Source organism: Bufo bufo, chromosome 1, assembly GCF_905171765.1.
Source record: "Bufo bufo chromosome 1, aBufBuf1.1, whole genome shotgun sequence".
NCBI classification, from domain to species: domain Eukaryota; kingdom Metazoa; phylum Chordata; class Amphibia; order Anura; family Bufonidae; genus Bufo; species Bufo bufo.
In genome coordinates this window covers 78,276,549-78,297,358 of record NC_053389.1, presented here as the reverse complement: position 1 = coordinate 78,297,358, position 20,810 = coordinate 78,276,549, and the positions used below count along the sequence as shown (strand labels likewise).

General features: G+C 44.0%; 1 protein-coding gene across 1 annotated transcript in view; it reads left to right on the top strand.

Annotated features, from left to right (window-relative positions):
- The window catches only part of LOC120989164, a 122,424-nt gene that overhangs the window by 51,131 nt on the left and 50,483 nt on the right, over positions 1 to 20,810 (top strand). The gene's annotated exons all lie outside the window — the stretch shown is intronic.

Here is a 20,810-nt window from a genome sequence, read left to right as displayed (position 1 = left end):
CTTTATGCACTGAAGCTGGCACGTTCCCTGAGTTTTTTCCAGCAAGATGGTGCACCACCACATTATGGGTGTCAGGTCCGAGCATTCCTAGATGAACAGTTTCCTGGAAAGTGGATTGGTCGTCGTGGGCCAGTTGAATGGCCCCCATGGTCTCCTGATCTGACCCCCTTAGACTTTTATCTTTGGGGTCATCTGAAGGCAATTGTCTATGCTGTGAAGATACGAGATGTGCAGCACCTGAAACTACAGATAATCGAAGCCTGTGCTAGCATTTCTCCTGCGGTGTTGCTATCAGTGTGTGAAGAGTGGGAGAAGAGGGTTGCATTGACAATCCAACACAATGGACAGCACATTGAACACATTTTATAAGTGGTCATAAACTTGTAAATAACTCATGAAAGAATAAAGTTACGTTAAAACCAAGCACACCATTGTTTTTCTTGGGAAATTCGCAATACATTTGATGTGTCACATGACCCTCTTCCTATTGAAAAAACAAAAGTTTGATTCAAAATGGCCGACTTCAAAATGGCCGCCATGGTCACCACCCATCTTGAAAAGTTTCCCCCCTCACATATACTTATGTGCCACAAACAGGAAGTTAATATCACCAATCATTCCCATTTTATTAAGATGTATCCATATAAATGGCCCACCCCGTAGAAGAGATGGCTTTATAGTGTTGATCATGCTGACAGAGGCTCTTTAAAACCAGTTAATGATGCATATTTTTTTTATTGTAATCTGTTTTTATTTTCTGATAGATTTTTTTGTTTGTTTGTTTTCTGTACATGACTATGGGGCAGGATTTCATTAAATTTATAGTGACAATAACCAAAAAATATTAAAAAAATGTATACGATAACATGATTTTAACCATAAACATTTTACTTTCCATACTGCTGTACAGAGGAAGTGACAAGATGGCACATATTTTTTCCCACAAAAGAAAGTTAGGCGTGCAAAAAAAAGCCAACCAAAAATGTTAGGTGCTAAAACACAGTGCATGGGCAAAAATGCTACAAAAACAGTGGACAAGACAGGTGTTATTTTGAGGTTTTATCTTTTTGCCAAAAAAATGTCCAGCACAAAACTGTATGTGAAGGAACTCTTAGATATGTTAATACAGATACAAGACCAACGCTGGCCCGCATGCCTGAACTACAATGAGTATGTGCAATACATATTGCGTCAAATTTGGGGGCCAACAACTTGAAAAATATATGAGTACCAGCTCCTACAACAAAACAAAGACCTACAAAAATTGAAGCTCACAGGTACCAATACAAAAGATATACTTTATTGAATTACATGAATACATGCATAAAAGACGTTGTGATTAAAAAGGTAGCAGCAAGAAAACCACCATCCCACTCTTAGATATGTAGATCTCAATAGGTCTAATCCATATTTTTTAAATGTCCATTATTAGGGAGTATAAGGTCACTGTCTGGACCACAGCCTGTAAACCCTAAAACTGCTACCAGCTTTCCAAAACCACTCCAGGTGCTAGAAAGTTAAGGGCCCAAGCACAGACAGATACTGTAGATATTTAGATTATTCCTTAATATTAGGGAGCTTTTAGGCATGTATTAGGCTCCAGTCCTACTTTGACCATGCACCTTTATTGCTATTCTTTCTCCAAACTTTTTGACCACTGATTAAGGTTCAGACACCAGCAGAAACATACCATGGCTCCATATCTGAGTTCCAACACATTTTAGGCCATTTTAGAGGTCTATAGGGATAATCTCCAGGATCTCCACAGAGGGACAGTGCAGGGACATTTATACCACATGTTATTTCTCAGATAAGATTGAAGAAAACGCTAAACCTCTCTTCCAGTCATCTGCATCTGTCTACCGATCTGAAATGATAATATTGAAGACCTGACTGGACTTCACCATCCATGTTTTAGATACTGTTTTGAATGCTTATCAAGTTATCTGACCCAGGATGGAGAGCCCATCTTGACCTATTTGCCTTCATACCTACATATATTATTTGCATAGTGTGATGTGTTGTCTATTTGACATATCTTTTTTCTGCTGATCCCACAGTACACATTAGCCCTGCATGGTTATTATTAATAACAGTTTATTACAAAGAACAATTTATCATTGAGATTTTATCCGATTCAATAAAAGGTACTTTTGCTATAGCACACTTGTTATTGGTATAAAGAAATTTTAACATGATAGACAGATTACATGCCATGAGGTATATAAAGAGCAAATTCAAATCACCAATATCAGGTCATATATATAGATTATTTTAGAAATGTACAGGACAAATAGCCATCAATTTGGGACCATCCATTTATGGGTGGGGCTTATGTAGGCCCATTTTCGTTCCAGGACAGTCCGAATTTGCAGGGACTGTCTCTGAAATGAAGGACAGAGTCCATGCAAATTTGAGACTGTTGGCAAAATTAGACTTAGGAACCATCGTTCTCATGATCTGTATGAATCCCAGTGGTTGGACCCTCATGCATTTTTCACCTATACTGTGGGGGGAAAAAACCTTAGAAGCTCTCAGTGTCCAAGGCTAAAGCTTCAGCTTGACTCTCACTTCACATGTGCTATTTGTAAAAGTGGTGTCCTTCTATGCATTTGAAGGATATGTGAGCCCCCTTTAGACAACCAATACATTTGCTTAATTTCTTAATTTCCCTGTTGTGTCACTGCATGAAAATTTAACAATTTTTAATAGGTTCTCTCCACAGTTTATAGCTGAAGTTTGGGGTCTAAACAGCGGGACATACTGATCGTCTGAGGGCTGATTCACTAAAAGTATATAAAGATAACCAAATCAAATCAATGAGTAAAAAATATTAGACGGGATAATTTATTTATTGGGCAGTGATTGTGTCACAAACTTACCTGCCAGGCCCCAGTGGTGAGATGTGCTGCAAAGCCATGCCCCCTGGTGACGCGACAGCATGCTTAGCAATAAGATGCAATGCTCTGTTTTTCCACACAGCGGGCATGTGCTGGAGAAGACTAGCAGTGGGCTGATTGTTCAGCTGTTCTATTCCTGTGTGCTGTGTCTGACTAATGGAGCGCCCAGTCATGACCTATCAGGTTCTGATTCTGAGATTCAGTGCTCTACAGTATTTAAACCCCTTCCTGGCCACATACCATTGCCAGTGATAGTTTTTTCATTTTTTGTTACATTACAGCCTTAAGTTGAATGTTTTGTTAATCTGAATCTTATGTGATGGATCAGAACACTATGGTCTAAGTTGGTGAAGTGAAATGAGAAAAATGTGTAAATAAAACTATTGTTTAGAAATAGAAAACAGAAAATTGGCATGTGCGTATGTATTCACCCCCTTTGTTAGGAAGCTCATAAAAAGCTTGGGTTCAACCAATTACCTTCATAAGTCACATAATTAGTGAAATGATGTCCACCTGTGTGCAATCTAAGTGCCACATGATCTGTCATTACATATACACACCTTTTTTGAAAAGCCCCAGAGGCTGCAACACCTAAGTAAGAGGTATCACTAACCAAACACTGCCATGAAGACCAAGGAACCTCTCCAAACAAGTAAGGGACAATGTTGTCGAGAAGTACAAGTCAGGGTTAGGTTATAAAAAAATATCCAAATCTTTAATGATCCCCAGGAGCACCATTAAATTTATCATAACCAAATGGAAAGAGCTTGGCACAACAGCAAACCTGCCAAGAGACGGCCGCCCACCTAAACTCACGGACTGGGCCAGGAGGGCATTATTTAGAGAGGCAGCACAGAGACCTAAGGTAACCCTGGAGGAGCTGCAGAGTTCCACAGCAGAGACTGGAGTATCTGTAAATAAGACGACAATAAGCCGTACGCTCCATAGAGTTGGGCTTTATGGCAGAGTGGCCAGAAGAAAGCCATTACTTTCAGCTAAAAACAAAAAGGCATGTTGTGAGTTTGTGAAAAGGCATGTGGGACACTCCCAAAATGTATGGAGGAAGGTGCTCTGGTCTGATGAGACTAAAATTTCGCTTTTCGGCCATCAAAGAAAATACTATGTCTGGAGCAAACCCAACTCATCACATCACCCAAAGAAAACCATCCCCACAGTGAGACATGGTGGTGGCAGCATCATGCTGTGGGGATGTTTTTCAGCAGCCCAGACTGGGAAACTGGTCAAAGTTGAGGGAAAGATGGATGGTGCTAAATATAGGGATATATTCTTGAGCAAAATCTGTACCATTCTGTGATTGATTTGAGACTAGGACTGAGGTTCGCCTTCCAGCAGGACAATGACCTCAAACACACTGCTAAAGCAACACTTGAGTGGTTTAAGAGGAAACATGTAAATGTGTTGGAATGGCCTAGTCACAGCCCAGATCTCAATCCAATAGAAAAATCTGTGGTCAGACTTAAAGATTGCTGTTCACAAGCGCAAACTTGAAGGAGCTGGAGCAGTTTTGCAAGGAGGAATGGGCAAAAATCCCAGTGGTAAGATGTGGCAAGCTAATAGAGACTTATCCAAAGCAACTTGGAGCTGTGATTGCCACGAAAGGTAGCTCTACAAAGTATTGACTTTAGGGAGGTGAATAGTGATGCACATTGACCTTTTCTGTTATTTTGTCCTATTTATTGTTTGCTTCACAGTAAAAAAAAAAACATCTTCAAAGTTGTGGGCATGTTCTGTAAATTAAATTATGCAAATCCTCAAACAATCCATGTTAATTCCAGGTTGTGAGGCACCAAAACACGAAAAAAGTCAAGGGGGTGAATACTTTTGCATAACTGTATGTTAGTGAACACGTTTTATTGCTTCAAGAAACTAATCACTGTTATACCAAAAGCAACACAGCAATGATGTCATTATTATATCTATGTTAGTAAATGCATTGTTTTATTACTTCAGGAAACCATTCAGTGTTATATCAAAACCAATAGGACAAAAATGCCATTATTATATCTGTGTTAGTGAACGCATTGCTTTATTTCCTCAAGAAACTGTTCACTGTTATAACAAAAGCAATATGGCAAAAATACAATTATTAAAGCCAGGTTAGTGGCTATGTGTGAGTATCTCCAGTATGGTGGATTTTCTCCACAAGACTGAAACACAAAACTAAAGCCTTGTGCAAGATCTGCAGGATTAAAATAAACTGCGGGTGTTCAAACACAAACATAGGTACCAGGGAACTATTGCAGCACAAGAGGCGGCATCACCGAATTCTGTGAGAAAATAGAACTAGCAAGCATTCCAAATCAGAACAAAACTGTCACTCCAAAATCTTCTTGTGGCAGCCAGGCCACATCCCCAAGCAGTACAGTGTCCTTGTCACCATCATCATCATGCTCAGACTCCTCCTCCTCCTTGTCCTCTGCTCTATTGTGAAACATCTATGACAGAATGCGTGGCTGTGAGAAAACTATTCTCAAACAAAAATTCCACGTGGCCAAATTGGTGGTGACGCAGTTGCTGCCATCCTGCTTAGTTATAGTAAATGTGGCACAGTTTTACTTCTTACCTTCTTCTCTAAAATTGATTTCTTCTCTGTCTCTTCTGCCACAGTTTTTGCCATATCCTATCATTAAGTCTTTTGACAGGTGTCTGACACAGTTCTGCACCTTCCCCAAAACTGAATTCTGCTATAAAATTGAATTCTTCTATATGCCATCAGTTGGACGTTTTGTTAGGCAGGGGTCTGTAAAAATGGTCTTGTTATTATAGAATTGTGGTGAAGTTCCGGGACTCCACCAGAATTTAATTCTGCTGTATGGTAGTCATTCTTCTGCCCAGCTGTTCACTTTTTTTTTTAGAAAATTGTCTCGTTTTCTAAATGACTGTGGCCTTTTCCCGGCACATACCCTGTTTTCTGACCTCACGGACTTCTGGGAGGCAGATTGGAACATTGGACAAAAATAGCCCAGTTTGCTCTCTGTACTGTCTTGTCCAGTCTCCAGTGTCGTCTCAGAGAGGGTTTTCAGCATGCCAGGTGGTGTCACATCCAAACTGTCAACCTTGTCCTCTGCCATTGTACAAAACATCACCTTTTTCAGAATGAATCAGGTATGATCAGTAAGAATTTACACACATCTCCAGCTGAGGTCGATGAATGGCTCTTCCATTGCTGACTGTAGATATTGATCACCGGCCCCATTATGCCACTGTTGCTGTCAGCCTGCCTATCATCATGTTCCATACCATATGGTTGCTGCTACCCCTGCCGCAGTTACTACTCCCTGTTGCTAATCCCCTTATTGCTTCTTCCATTATTCAACTTCCACTACCATTACCCCTACACAGCAGCCACTACTATGACTACTACCAACACAGTGGCGTACATTACATTACATACTGTAGATTACATACAGATCTTCCGACTTTTTTTTGTCATGCATTACTGTTTTTTGTTTGACAACACTGTTACTTATTTTCTCTCTTACAGGACTGTTGATTTGGCATTGTTGAGGTGTCTAGATTCCTGCTAGATAAATGTGTGCTCCAGTTGTGCATTTGACAGACTTATAAAAGGGAAGAAAAGTGGAACTTCAAGAAGCTGGATGGTCCATCCTTCATATCCACCCAAACCATTAGAAACCATCTACTTGAAGATGGATGCATTCACTCATTCCAATAGCTCATTTGCCACTGTCATTCACTGTCAAGAGAACCTGCATTGGTGCCACAAGATAGCCCATTGGAGACAGGAATGATAAACAACAGTGTTCAATAATCAAAGCAAATTCTGCCTTGGTATTAATGATGGCCACCTTAGAGCTAAGAGGAGAGCTGGAGAGTGCCTACTGCTATCCTGCATATGCATAGTGCGGCGATAAACAGGACCAACACCAGGTGTCATAGTGTAGGGCACCATTAGCTACCATACGCGTTCCGGTCTGGTATTTGTACATTGACCAGCTTTTGGCATGTCAAGGAACCAGTCCTATTGTGTTTTTTTTTGTACTCAGGAGATTTAGTGTTCCAACAAGATAATACCCATCTACACGCTGCCCATGCTATACAAAATGCTCTTCAGGGTATTCAGAATCTTCCCTGGTCAGCTTGATCACCCCCTACCAAGAATGTGGGACTGTATAGGATAACAGATCTCCAATTCACAAGAGCCAACAACCACCTTGGCTGAACTACAGCTCCAAGTTGAAAGATCTTAGAATGATATACCACAGGAATACATCCAACATCTGTATGACCATTACCAAGCCAGAGTGTAAGCCTGTATCACAACAAAAGGGGTGTTCTCCTTTAGGCCCATGTTGAATTCATGCAAAAGCTGTCAGCAATCGTAGGCACACTCTGACCTCCTGGAGGATTTGTGCTAAAATACACAATCCTCTAGGCACAGAAAAGAGTCCGCTAAGTGTTACAACTGTTGACCAGTTCAAGAACATTTGCCCAGTGTGAGAGGAACCAAACCATTAATTGCGTTGTGCCATTTTAAGTGGCAGTAGCCATCGAGCTTCCTTGCCATTGTGGAAGAAAGAAAATAATTTTTATTGCTTTACTACAGAAAGTAACTGTGACATTTTAGTTGGCTGCCATAATATACAGTGCCTTAAAAAAGTATTCATACCCTTTGAACTTTTCCACATTTTTTTATGTTACACCCACAAACTTAAATGTATTTTATTGGGAATTTATGAGATATACCAACACAAAGTAGCAAGTATGTGTAAAGTGAAAAGAAAATGATACATGGTTTTCAAAAAACATACCAGACAGGTCAGGGATAAAGTTGTGGAGAAGTGTAAAGCAAGGTTAGGTTATAAAAAATATCCCAAGCTCTGAACATCTCACAGAGCACTGTTCAATCAATCATCTGAAAATTGAAGGAGTATGGCACAACTGCAAACCTACCAAACCATGGCCGTTCACCACAACTGACAGCCCAGGCAAGTAGAAAACTAATTAGAGAAGCAGTCAAGAGGCCCATTGTCACTATGGAGGAGCTGCAGAGATCCACAGCTCAGGTGGGAGAATCTGTCCACAGGACAACTATTAGTTGTGTACTCCACAAATCTGGCCTTTATGAAAGAGTGACAAGAAGACAGACATTTTTTAAAGCAAGCCAAAGGAAGCCCCATTTGCAGTTTGCCACAAGCCATGTAGAGGACACAGCAAATATGTGGAAGAACGTTCTCTGGTCAGATGAGACCAAAGTTGAACTTTTTGTCCAAGATGCAATGCCATGTGTTGCAGAAAACTAACACTGCACAATACCTTGAACACACCATCATTCTGTGGGGATGCTTTTCTTCAACAGGGACAGGGAAGCTGGTCAGAGTTGATGGGAAGATGGATGGAGCTTAATACAGGGCAATCCTGGAGGAAAACCTCATATACAGGGCCAGACTGGGGATAAAAACCAGCCCTGGAAAAAGTTGCATACCAGCCCCACAGCATTGCGTCATTATTTACTTGTTTATAATAGGAGAAAGCATTCATTTTAAAATATGTGTGTAAGCACGAATATGAACTTTGCCCCACGATAGCTCTTTTGTAGAACCCCCATTGTTCATATTATCACAGTGTTTTCCCAACCAGGATGCCTCCAACTGTTGCAAAACTACAACTCTCAGCTTGCTCAGACAGTGTTTTACCACGCCCTTTGACCTGCCCATTTTTTGTTGGCCACCTATTTAATGCTTGCCGGTAGCCAGAGCCCCCCATAATACAGTACAGACCAAAAGTTTGGACACACCTTCTCATTCAAAGAGTTTTCTTTATTTTCATGACTATGAAGGCATCAAAACTATGAATTAACACATGTGGAATTATATACATAACAAACAAGTGTGAAACAACAGAAAATATGTCATATTCTAGGTTCTTCAAAGTAGCCACCTTTTGCTTTGATTACTGCTTTGCACACTCTTGGCATTCTCTTGATGAGCTTCAAGAGGTAGTCCCCTGAAATGGTCTTCCAACAGTCTTGAAGGAGTTCCCAGAGATGCTTAGCACTTGTTGGCCCTTTTGCCTTCACTCTGCGGTCCAGCTCACCCCAAACCATCTCGATTGGGTTCAGGTCCGGTGACTGTGGAGGCCAGGTCATCTGGCGCAGCACCCCATCACTCTCCTTCATGGTCAAATACCCCTTACTTTCAAAGTTTTCCCAATTTTTCGGCTGACTGACTGACCTTCATTTCTTAAAGTAATGATGGCCACTCGTTTTTCTTTACTGAGCTGCTTTTTTCTTGCCATAATACAAATTCTAACAGTCTATTCAGTAGGACTATCAGCTGTGTATCCACCTGACTTCTCCTCAACGCAACTGATGGTCCCAACCCCATTTATAAGGCAAGAAATCCCACTTATTAAACCTGACAGGGCACACCTGTGAAGTGAAAACCATTTCAGGGGACTACCTCTTGAAGCTCATAAAGAGAATGCCAAGAGTGTGCAAAGCAGTAATCAAAACAAAAGGTGGCTACTTTGAAGAACCTAGAATATGACATATTTTCTGTTGTTTCACACTTGTTTGTTATGTATATAATTCCACATGTGTTAATTCATAGTTTTGATGCCTTCAGTGTGAATCTACAATTTTCATAGTCATGAAAATAAAGAAAACGCTTTGAATGAGAAGGTGTGTCCAAACTTTTGGTCTGTACGGTATGTGCCAGTAGCCAGAGTGCCCCCCCTATCATGTGCCAGTAGCCTCACTATTATGTGCCAATAACCCCTCTTATGTGCCAGTAACCCCCCTTATGTGCCAGTAGCCGCCCCTTATGTGCCAGTAGCCACCCCTTATGTGCCAGTAGCCGCTCCTTATGTGCCAGTAGCCGCCCCTTATGTGCCAGTAGCCACCCCTTATGTGCCAGTAGCCCCCCTTATGTGCCAGTAGCCCCCCTTATCATGTGCCAGTAGCCCCCCTTATCATGTGCCAGTAGCCCCCCTTATCATGTGCCAGTAGCCCCCTTATCATGTGCCAGTAGCCCCCCTTATCATGTGCCAGTAGTCCCCCCATCATGTGCCAGTAGTCGTCCTTATGTGCCAGTAGCCCCCCTTATGTGCCAGTAGTCCCCCTTATGTGCCAGTAACCCCCTTATGTGCCAGTAGTCCCCCCTTATGTGCCAGTAGTCCCCCTTATGTGCCAGTAGTCCCCCTTATGTGCCAGTAGCTCCCCATATGTGCCAGTAGCCCCCCTTATGTGCCAGTAGTCCCCCTTATGTGCCAGTAGCCGCCCCTTATGTGCCAGTAGCCACCCCTTATGTGCCAGTAGCCGCCCCTTATCATGTGCCAGTAGCCCCCTTATCATGTGCCAGTAGCCCCCATATCATCTTCCAGTAGCCCCCTTTATCATGTGCCAGTAGCCCCCCTATCATGTGCCAGTAGTCCCCCTTATCATGTTCCAGTAGTCCCCCTTATCATGTGCCAGTAGTCCCCCTTATGTGCCAGTAACCCCCCTTATGTGCCAATAGCCCCCTTATGTGCCAGTACCCCCCCTTATCATGTGCCAGTAGCCCCCCCATCATGTGCCAGTAGCCCCCCTTATGTGCCAGTAGCCCCCTTATCATGTGCCAGCCCAGTAGTCCCCCCTTATCATGTGCCAGCCCAGTAGTCCCCCCCTTATCATGTGCCAGCCCAGTAGTCCCCCCTTATCATGTGCCAGCCCAGTAGTCCCCCCCCTTATCATGTGCCAGCCCAGTAGTCCCCCCTTATCATGTGCCAGCCCAGTAGTTTCCCCCTTATCATGTGCCAGTATTGTACCTATATAAAAAAAAAACCACTTATACTTACCTCCAGCAATGCGATGCAGGCCTCTTCCGGCCTGTGTCCCTTGCTATACGGCTCAGGCGGTGCAATGACGTCATCGCGCCGCCTGCACCGGCCTCTGATAGGCTGCCAGCACTAGGCCGGCAGCCTATCAGAGGAACAGGAGGTGACACACCTCTCCCTCGCCTGCCGCAGCATAGACATCTGTATCGCCGTCCTGAGGACGGCGATACAGATGACTATGGAGATGAGCGCTTCCAAAATGGAAGCGCTCATCTCCTGCTGCTGTGCCCTGCCGCCGGCCGCCCCCACTTGTCTCCAGGGCCGCGGCCTTGCGACACTCAGGCCTGCCGGCCTACCGGGAAATTTCCCGGTATCCCGGCAGGCCAGTCCGGCCCTGCTCATATAGGCTGCAAAAGACTTGCGACTAGGGCAGAGGTTCCCCTTCCAGCAGGACAAAGACCATAAACATACAGCCAGAGCTACAAGATATAATAAAGGCATATTCATGTGTTAGAATGGCCCAGTCCAGACCTAACTCCCATTGAGAATCTGTGGCAAGAATAGAAAATTGCTGTTTACAAACGCTCTCCTCTCCAAAGAAGTATGGGCAAAAAACCTCATCCTCTAGATGTGTAAATCTGGTAGAGACATACCAGAAAAGACCTGCAGCAGTGAAAGGTGGTCCGACAATGTATTGACTCAGGGGAGTGAATACAAATGTACACCACACTTTCCAGATTTTTATTTATTAAAAATGTTGATAACCATGTATCATTTTCTTTTCACTTCACACATACTTGCTACTTTGTGTTGTCTATCACATGAAATGGCAATAAAATACATTTAAGGGCGGGTTCTCACCAGTGTTAGGAATTCCGTTATAGGTTTTCGTTATAAAATAGTTATAATGGAATATAACAGAATTTTAGGTCGGAATGCAAAAAAGAAGCCTTTAACCCCTTAAGGACATAGGACGTACCGGTACGCCCTATTTCCCGAGTCCTTAAGGACCAAGGACGTACCGGTACGTCCTAACTTTTAAATCGGGATTCCGGCGCCCGAGGGGTTAAACGGAACGGGATTTCGGCTGAAATCCTTCAGCCGGCATCCTGTGACAACGCCAGGGGGGGTGATGTGACCCCCCCGTGTCGGCGATCGCAGCAAACCGCAGGTCAATTCAGACCTGCGGTTTGCTGCGCTTTTTGCAGTTTCTGATGCCCGCGGTCCTTGACCGCGGGGATCAGAAACTTTAGAGTGGCTAAAATATATATTGTCGCAGGCGGTGGGGGCGTTGCGGGACGCGGGCGGTGCGGCAGGCGGGATCGCGATCCCCCGCCCGCCTCCCCATGAATGATCGTTGGCTTCTAGTGGTTATACCAGGGTGCCAGCACATTGCTGGCACCCTGGTATAAACGGCTGACATCTGTGCAGATGTCAGCCGTTTAACCCTTTCCATACCGCGGTCCGTACGGACCGCTGTATGGAAAAAGTTAACTGTCATCGGTCAGGGAGCTCACTCCCTCTCCATCGGGGGGCTGCTGTGCCTTTGCAGCCCCCCGATGGAGAGGGAGAGAGCCCCCAGAGAGCCCCCCTCAGCCTCGTGCTTACCCTTCCCCGTCTGCGAAGTTCTGAGCAGACGGGGAGGGTTCCCATGGCAACAGGACGCCTGCTCAGGCGTCCTGCTGTCCATGGTGCTGAACAGATCTATGCTGAAAGCATAGATCTGTTCAGTGTAAGTAAAATACAGTACAGAACAATATATATTGTTCTGTACTGTATTATACAGACACCAGACCCACTGGATCTTCAAGAACCAAGCGGGCCTGGGTCAAAAAAATGTAAAAAAAAAGTGAAAAAAGTTAAGATAAAAAAAAAAACATTTATCACTGAATAAAAATTAAAAAAATAAAATAAACTACACATATTAGGTATCGCCGCGTCCGTAACGACCTGATCTATAAAATGGTCATGTTACTTTCCCCGCACGGTGAACGCCATAAAAATAAAAAAATAAAAACTATGAGAAAATTGAAATTTTGCCCACCTTACTTCCCAAAAAAGGTAATAAAAGTGATCAAAAAAGTCGCATGCACCCCAAAATAGTGCCAATCAAACCGTCATCTCATCCCGCAAAAAATGAGACCCTACTCTAGATAATCGCCCAAAAACTGAAAAAACTATGGCTCTTAGACTATGGAGACACTAAAACATTTTTTGGGTTTTAAAAATGAAGTTATTGTATAAAACTTACATAAATAAAAAAAAATGTATACATATTAGGTATCGCCGCGTCCGTGACAACCTGCTCTATAAAATTACCCCATGATCTAACCTGTCAGATGAATGTTGTAAATAACAAAAAAAAAAAACGTGCCAAAAAAGCTATTTCTTGTTACCTTGCTGCACAAAAAGTGTAATATAGAGCAACCAAAAATCATATGTACCCTAAACTAGTACCAACAAAACTGCCACCCTATCCTGTAGTTTCTAAAATGGAGTCACTTTTTTGGAGTTTCCACTCTAGGGGTGCATCAGGGGGGCTTCAAATGGGACATGGTGTCAAAAAAACCAGTCCAGCAAAATCTGCCTTCCAAAAACCGTATGGCATTCCTTTCCTTCTGCGCCCTGCCGTGTGCCTGTACAGCTGTTTACGACCACATATGGGGTGTTTCTGTAAACTACAGAATCAGGGCCATAAATAATGAGTTTTGTTTGGCTGTTAACCCTTGCTTTGTAACTGGAAAAAAAATATTAAAATGGAAAATCTGCCAAAAATTTGAAATTTTGAAATTGTGTCTCTATTTTCCATTAAATCTTGTGCAACACCTAAAGGGTTAACAACATTTGTAAAATCAGTTTTGAATACCTTGAAGGGTGTAGTTTCTTAGATGGGGTCACTTTTATGGAGTTTCTACTCTAGGGGTGCATCAGGGGGGCTTCAAATGGGACATGGTGTCAAAAAAACATTCTAGCAAAATCAGCCTTCCAAAAACCAAACGGCGCACCTTTCACTCTACGCCCTACTGTGTGCCCGTACAGTAGTTTACGGCCACATATGGGGTGTTTCTGTAAACAGCAGAGTCAGGGCAATAAAGATACAGTCTTGTTTGGCTGTTAACCCTTGCTTTGTTAGTGGAAAAAATGGGTTAAAATTGAAAATTAGGCAAAAAAATGAAATTCTCAAATTTCATCCCCATTTGCCAATAACTCTTGTGCAACACCTAAAGGGTTAACGACGTATGTAAAATCAGTTTTGAATACCTTGAGGGGTGTAGTTTCTTAGATGGGGTCACTTTTAGGGAGTTTCTCCTCTAGGGGTGCATCAGGGGGCTTCAAATGGGACATGGTGTCAAAAAACCAGTCCATAAAAATCAGCCTTCCAAAAACCATACGGCGCACCTTTCCCTCTACGCCCCGCTGTGTGGCCGTACAGTAGTTTACGGCCACATATTGGGTGTTTCTGTAAACGGCAGAGTCAGGGCAATAAAGATACAATCTTGTTTGGCTGTTAACCCTTGCTTTGTTAGTGGAAAAAATGGGTTAAAATGAAAAATTAGACAAAAAAATTAAATTCTCAAATTTCCTCCCCATTTGCCAATAACTCTTGTGCAACACCTAAAGGGTTAATAATGTATGCAAAATCAGTTTTGAATACCTTGAGGGGTGTAGTTTCTTAGATGGGGTCATTTTTGGGTGGTTTCTATTATGTAAGCCTCGCAAATTGACTTCAGACCTGAACTGGTCCCTAAAAATTTAGTTTTTGTAAATTTCTGAAATATTTCAAGATTTGCTTCTAAACTTCTAAGCCTTATAACATCCCCAAAAAATAAAATATCATTCCCAAAACAATTCACACATGAAGTAGACATATGGGGAATGTAAAGTCATCACAATTTTTTGGGGTATTACTATGTATTACAGAAGTAGAGAAACTGAAACTTTGAAATTTGCAAATTTTTCCAAATTTTTGGTAAATTAGGTATTTTTTTTGTGCAAAAAAAATAATTTTTTTGACTTCATTTTACCAGTGTCATGAAGTACAATATGTGACGAAAAAACAATCTCAGAATGGCCTGGATAAGACAAAGCGTTTTAAAGTTATTAGCACTTAAAGTGACACTGGTCAGATTTCCAAAAAATGGCCTGGTCCTTAAGGTGAAAATGAGCCCGGTCCTTAAGGGGTTAAGAGGCATTTTGTTTTGCTCTATCCCATTATATTTCTATGGGCACTGTAAGGGGTTACACTCTCAGGCAGGGCGGCGATGACAGATTCTCGTGCAGAACACAGGATTAAAGTCCAAATGTTGCTGTCACGAGGTAGCGTCACGGGTATAAAGATAGAGCGGAGGTGCACCCCCTGAGCTGCCACCCGGTCCCCTGTCCCTGCCTACTTGCACCACCCACCCTAGGTGACGGGGCGCAACTGGGCGACAGTCCCTGACCTGAGTAAGTGCAAGCAGAGAGATAGAGACAGCAGGGAAGCGGACAGCCAATGACAGGTAGCACTCGTGCGGACAGAGAGGTGAAACAAGCAAGGTACCACCAAAAACGGAAGGGCGAGGCGGGTCAACTAGCCGGGGTCAGTCCAGGAGGTCACGTCAGTACGAGGGAGGAGACAGAGACAGATCCGAGAGCGGGCCGAGGTAAAAATCCGGGAGGTCACGTCAGTACAAGAGAAGAGGCAAAGACAAAATCCAAAAGCAAGCCGAGGTCAAAATCCGAGAGGTAGCGTCAAGGTTCAGGGAGCAGGCAGAAGAGGTGTCAGGAAGCAGATCAAGGGTCAAATCCAAAGGTAAGCTTAATAACAATAATAATACACAGCCTAAGGGACCAAAATCACAGCCAACCTGTAGCCAGAAGGTTGCCTGTATTTATAGTGGGGAGTGAGGGTCATGTGACGTGGCCAGCGTCACATGACTGACAGACAGACAATTCGAGCACCGAGTGATCAGCTCGGCGCTCCAGGCAGACCTAGGAGCAGGGAGCCTCCCAGCTAGCAAAAGCCGCCCTGGGAACGAGGCCGAACACAGATCCTCGCTCCAGAAGCTAAGCAGCAGGTCTGCGGCTGATAGGAGACCGAGTTACAGTACCACCCCTTTTACGAGGGGCCACCGGACCCAAGCCCTTGGGTACAAATCTCCCAGGATGCTCATGACATTTCTTGATGAGCCTCAGGGCGTAGATCTCAGTAGCTGGGACCCAAGACCTCTCCTCGGGTCCATAGCCCTTCCAGTGGACCAGGTATTGAAAGGAGTTCCTAACCTTTCTAACATCAATAATTCTAGAGATGAATTCCTCCTGACCTTCAACCTCCACAGGTGGAGGAGGTTTTTTAACCGGACACATATCTCTTAAGCAACGACTTATGAAACACATCATGTATACGAAAGGAGTCAGGTAGCTTAAGTCTAAAGGACACTGGGTTAACAACCTCAATAATATTGTATGGTCCAATGAAACACAGAGAGAATTTCCTAGAACACTGTTTCAAAGCAAGATTCTTAGTCAACAAACACACCTTATCATCGAGTACAAAATTTACCCCCTTGGAACGTCTCTTATTGGCATGTTTACACTGGGTTTCCTGGGCCTTTTCCAGGTTCGTTCGAACCTGTGCCCAGACTGTGCACAGTCTAGAGGTAAAAGAATCTGCCTGCGGGTTGAGTGACAAAAAAAAAGGAGACTTAACTCGATTGTTAATAGCGAATTCTGCCAAGGGGAGGTATCTCACCCATAAGAGTTGATTATGTGATACATAGCACCAAAAGCTCCACTGCCTGATTTAACCGTTCCGTCTGCCCATTGGTCTGTGGATGGAAAGCAGACGAAAAGGATAAAGAGATGTCGCATCTTCGACAAAAAGCCCTCCAGAAACCAGAAACAAACTGAACGCCTCTATCAGAGACGATATTCTCAGGGACACCATGCAGACGTACCACATGTTCAATGAACAAGAATGCTAAGGTCTTCGCATAATGGAGCTTACTTAAAGGAACAAAGTGCACCATCTTGCTAAAACGGTCAACCACTACCCACACCACTGATTTCCCCTCAGAAGGGGGCAGATCAGAAATAAAATCCATGGAAATGTGAGACCATGGCTTGCAGCGGGAAGTGTTCTCGGGGTCTTAGACCTGGCACAAACATCGCAAGCCAAAACATAAGACCGTACATTCTTAGACAAAGTGGGCCACCAGAAAGACCTCAGCAGCAATTCCTTAGTGGCAGCAATACCTGGATGACCAGAGAGCACGGAGTCATGACATTCACCCAATAATTGAAAACGAAAGCACTCAGGAGAAAGTAATTTATCTGCCGGTGTTTGTGGAGGAGCAAGTTGCTGAGCCCGTTGAATCTCAGAGGAAAGATCCGATGAGTTCTCTAAAAATATCGTTCATGAAATTCTGAAACACAGCTGGGGCATTGCAAAGACCGAATGGCATAACAAGATACTCAAAGTGTCCCTCTGGAGTATTAAAAGCAGTTTTCCACTCAACTCCCTCCTTAATACGAACTAGGTTATACGCTCCTCTCAAATCAAATTTAGAAAACCACGAAGCACCCAAAATCTGGTTAAACAAATCAGGAATCAACGGGATGGAATACTGATTCCTAATAGTGATTTTATTCAAATTTCTATAGTCAATGCAGGGCCTGAGACCACCGTCCTTCTTTTTAACGAAAAAGAATCCTGCTCCCAGGGGAGAGGTGGAGGGCCTAATATGTCCCTTCTTGAGACTCTCCTGGATATAGTCTTTCATGGCCCTGCGCTCAGGACCGGAAAGATTATAAATCCGTTCTTTAGGAAATTTGGACTAGGGTACCAAGTCGATAACACAGTCATAAGACCTATGGGGAGGGAGAGTATCTGTCTCAGTGGTGGAAAAAACATCTGAATAATCAGAAATAAAATGAGGAATAATATCTGATGAAACCCCAGCTTGAACTACGGTTAAGCAAGAACTACAGTTAGGCCCCCATCTCTCTAACTCGCCCAAACTCCAGTTAATGACCAGATTGTGTTGCTGAAGCCAGGGCATACCAAGGACTACCTGAACAGAAAAATTCTCTAAAACAAAGAAAGAGCATTTCTCTGAGTGGCAGACCCCCACAGACAGGGTAACCTCCGGAGTACGGAGTTTTACCGTGTCCCCTAGCAGGGGGGTAGAATCGATGGCGACAACCTGGATCAGGGTGGACAATTCTAGTATAGGAAGTCCCATTTGTTCAACAAATTTGCAATCAATAAAACTAAAAGCTGACCCTGAATCCACAAAGGCATTTCCTGACCCCTTTAAGACTCCAAAGGCAATAGAAACCGGCAACAACAATTTACTTCTTACCACCTCTGGGAGTACCTTGTCCTTGGATCCTTCAGACTTGGATGACTTTCCAGAAGGCGGAGCTTTAGGACACTGATGGATCCAGTGGTCGGGATCCCCACAATAAAAACAAGAGCCCCGACGACGGCGTAGCTCTCTTCGCGTCATCCCGAGTTGCATGGGCTCGTCCGAGTGGGCCACCATCTTGGGTTCAATGGGGGAAACCTCAGGTTGAAGAAGGGTATGAGGAGAAAACAAATACTCTCGCTGTCTCTCTCTGATCCGTCTATCTAGTCTGAAAGCTAGCGTCATGGTCTCCTCTAAAGAGTCAGGACAGGGATAAAAAACTAACATGTCTTTTAACTTCTCAGTCAAGCCTGCCCTAAATTGACATTTGAGCGCTGGTTCGTTCCAACCCGAGGGAACACACCACTTGCAGAACTGCGTACAATAATCCTCCACGGGACGATTCCCCTGAGTGAGGGCCTTAAGATTGGATTCTGCCACAGAGGCTCGGTCTGGTTCATCATAAAGAACCCCTTACAGCCATCTGTGGATCAGGACCAGAGGAGTTAGGACGTAGTCGAAAATAAAGTTCACAGCTTTCCTTGAAAGCTAAAAAACTTCGGCGGTCACCCGAAAACCGATCGGGTAATTTAATGTGTGGTTCCACCTGAACGGTGGCGGGAGCAAGAATAGGGGGAGTTCAGACGGTCTCCTGAACCTGTAGTCTCTCCCCAAGTTCCTGTACTATTTGAGCAAGACCCTGCACATGTTCGGTGAGGCTCTGTAGAGGGTCCATGCTAAATTAAGGCCTGTAATTCTGTCACAGGGTAGCGTCACGGGTATAAAGATAGAGCGGAGGTGCACCCCCTGAGCTGCCACCCGGTCCCCTGTCCCTGCCTACTTGCACCACCCGCCCTAGGTGATGGGGCGCAACTAGGCGACAGTCCCTGACCTGAGTAAGTGCAAGCAGAGAGATAGAGACAGCAGGGAAGCAGACAGCCAATGAGAGGTAGCACTCGAGCGAAAAGAGAGGTGGAACAAGCAAGGTACCACCAAAAATGGGAGGGCAAGGCGGGTCAACTAACCGGGGTCAGTCCAGAAGGTCACATCAGTACGAGGGAGGAGACAGAGACATATCCGAGAGCGGGCCGAGGTCAAAATCCGGGAGGTCACGTCAGTACAAGAAAAGAGGCAAAGACAAAATCCAAAAGCAAGCCGAGGTCAAAATCCGAGAGGTAGCGTCAAGGTTCAGGGAGCAGGCAGAAGAGGTGTCAGGAAGCAGATCAAGGGTCAAATCCAAAGGTAAGCTTAATAACAATAATAATACACAGCCTGTAGCCAGCAGGTTGCCTGTATTTATAGTGGGGAGTGAGCGTCATGTGACGTGGCCAGCGTCACATGACCGACGGACAGACAAGTCGAGCACCGAGTGATCAGCTCAGCGCTCCAGGCAGACCTAGGAGCAAGGAGCCTCCCAGCTAGCAAAAGGCCGAGGCCGAACACAGATCCTCGCTCCCGAAGCTAAGCAGCAGGTCACCGGCTGATGGGAGACTGAGTGCGCCTTCGGCGCCCTGTTACAGTTGCTTTATTTATAACACTCTGGCAATACAGGCAACCCCTGTTATAATTCACTGAGTAAGGTGAAGGCCCAGCAGCACAAAAACATAAACCAAACCAAAATAAACACCTGCCCGCCTGGGCTCTGGCTAATACAGTGAAGATCCTAGCTCACCTATTGAACACAGGTCACACAGAGAATTTGGCTTTTCTAGCCAGCAGGGCAGCCAGCTTCCCAGACTTTCTCCAGGCATCACTCTCTCTAGACAGCCTGGACTGTGCTTTATTTCCCCTTGACGATCCCAGCTGGCTTCAGCCAGGGATCCTTCAGTCTAGGGGAAGACCTGCCCTGGAATGGGGTGGACTGGGGAGGTCCCTCTACTAAGTCTATCTTCTCCCAGGTAATTTAAGTCCAGCCCATAAACTTAACAACACTGTCTCAGCAACCTACAAATTGCTGAGACCATTTTAACCTTCTGGATTTTATTTACCTCACCCAGTTGAGGAAGCTGGGTGGGATATACACCCCTTCCAGGACTTTATCATACACTTTTCTGTTCACCTTACCACAGCACATACAGTTGTAAGAAAAAGTATGTGAACCCTTTGGAATTATATGGATTTCTGCACAAATTGTTCATAAAATGTGATCTGATCTTCATCTAGGTCACAACAATAGACAATCACAGTCTGCTTAAACTAATAACACACAAAAAATTTAATGTTACCATGTTTTTATTAAACACACCATGTAAACATTCACAGTGCAGGTGGAAAAAGTATGTGAACCCCTAGACTAATGACATCTCCAAGAGCTAATTGGAGTGAGGTGTCAGCTAACTGGAGTCCAATCAATGAGATGAGATTGGAAGTGTTGGTCACCAGTTCTGGGTTTGCTTTTCACAAGAAGCATTGCCTGATGTGAATGATTCCCCGCACAAAAGAGCTCTCAGAATATCTACGATTAAGAATTGTTGACTTGCATAAAGCTGGAAAGGGTTATAAAAGTATCTCCAAAAGCCTTGCTGTTCATCAGTCCACGGTAAGACAAATTGTCTATAAATGGAGAAAGTTCAGCACTGCTGCTACTCTCCCTAGGAGTGGCCATCCTGTAAAGATGACTGCAAGAGCACAGTGCAGACTGCTCAATGAGGTGAAGAAGAATCCTATAGTGTCAGCTAAAGACTTACAAAAGTCTCTTGCATATGCTAACATCCCTGTTAGCAAA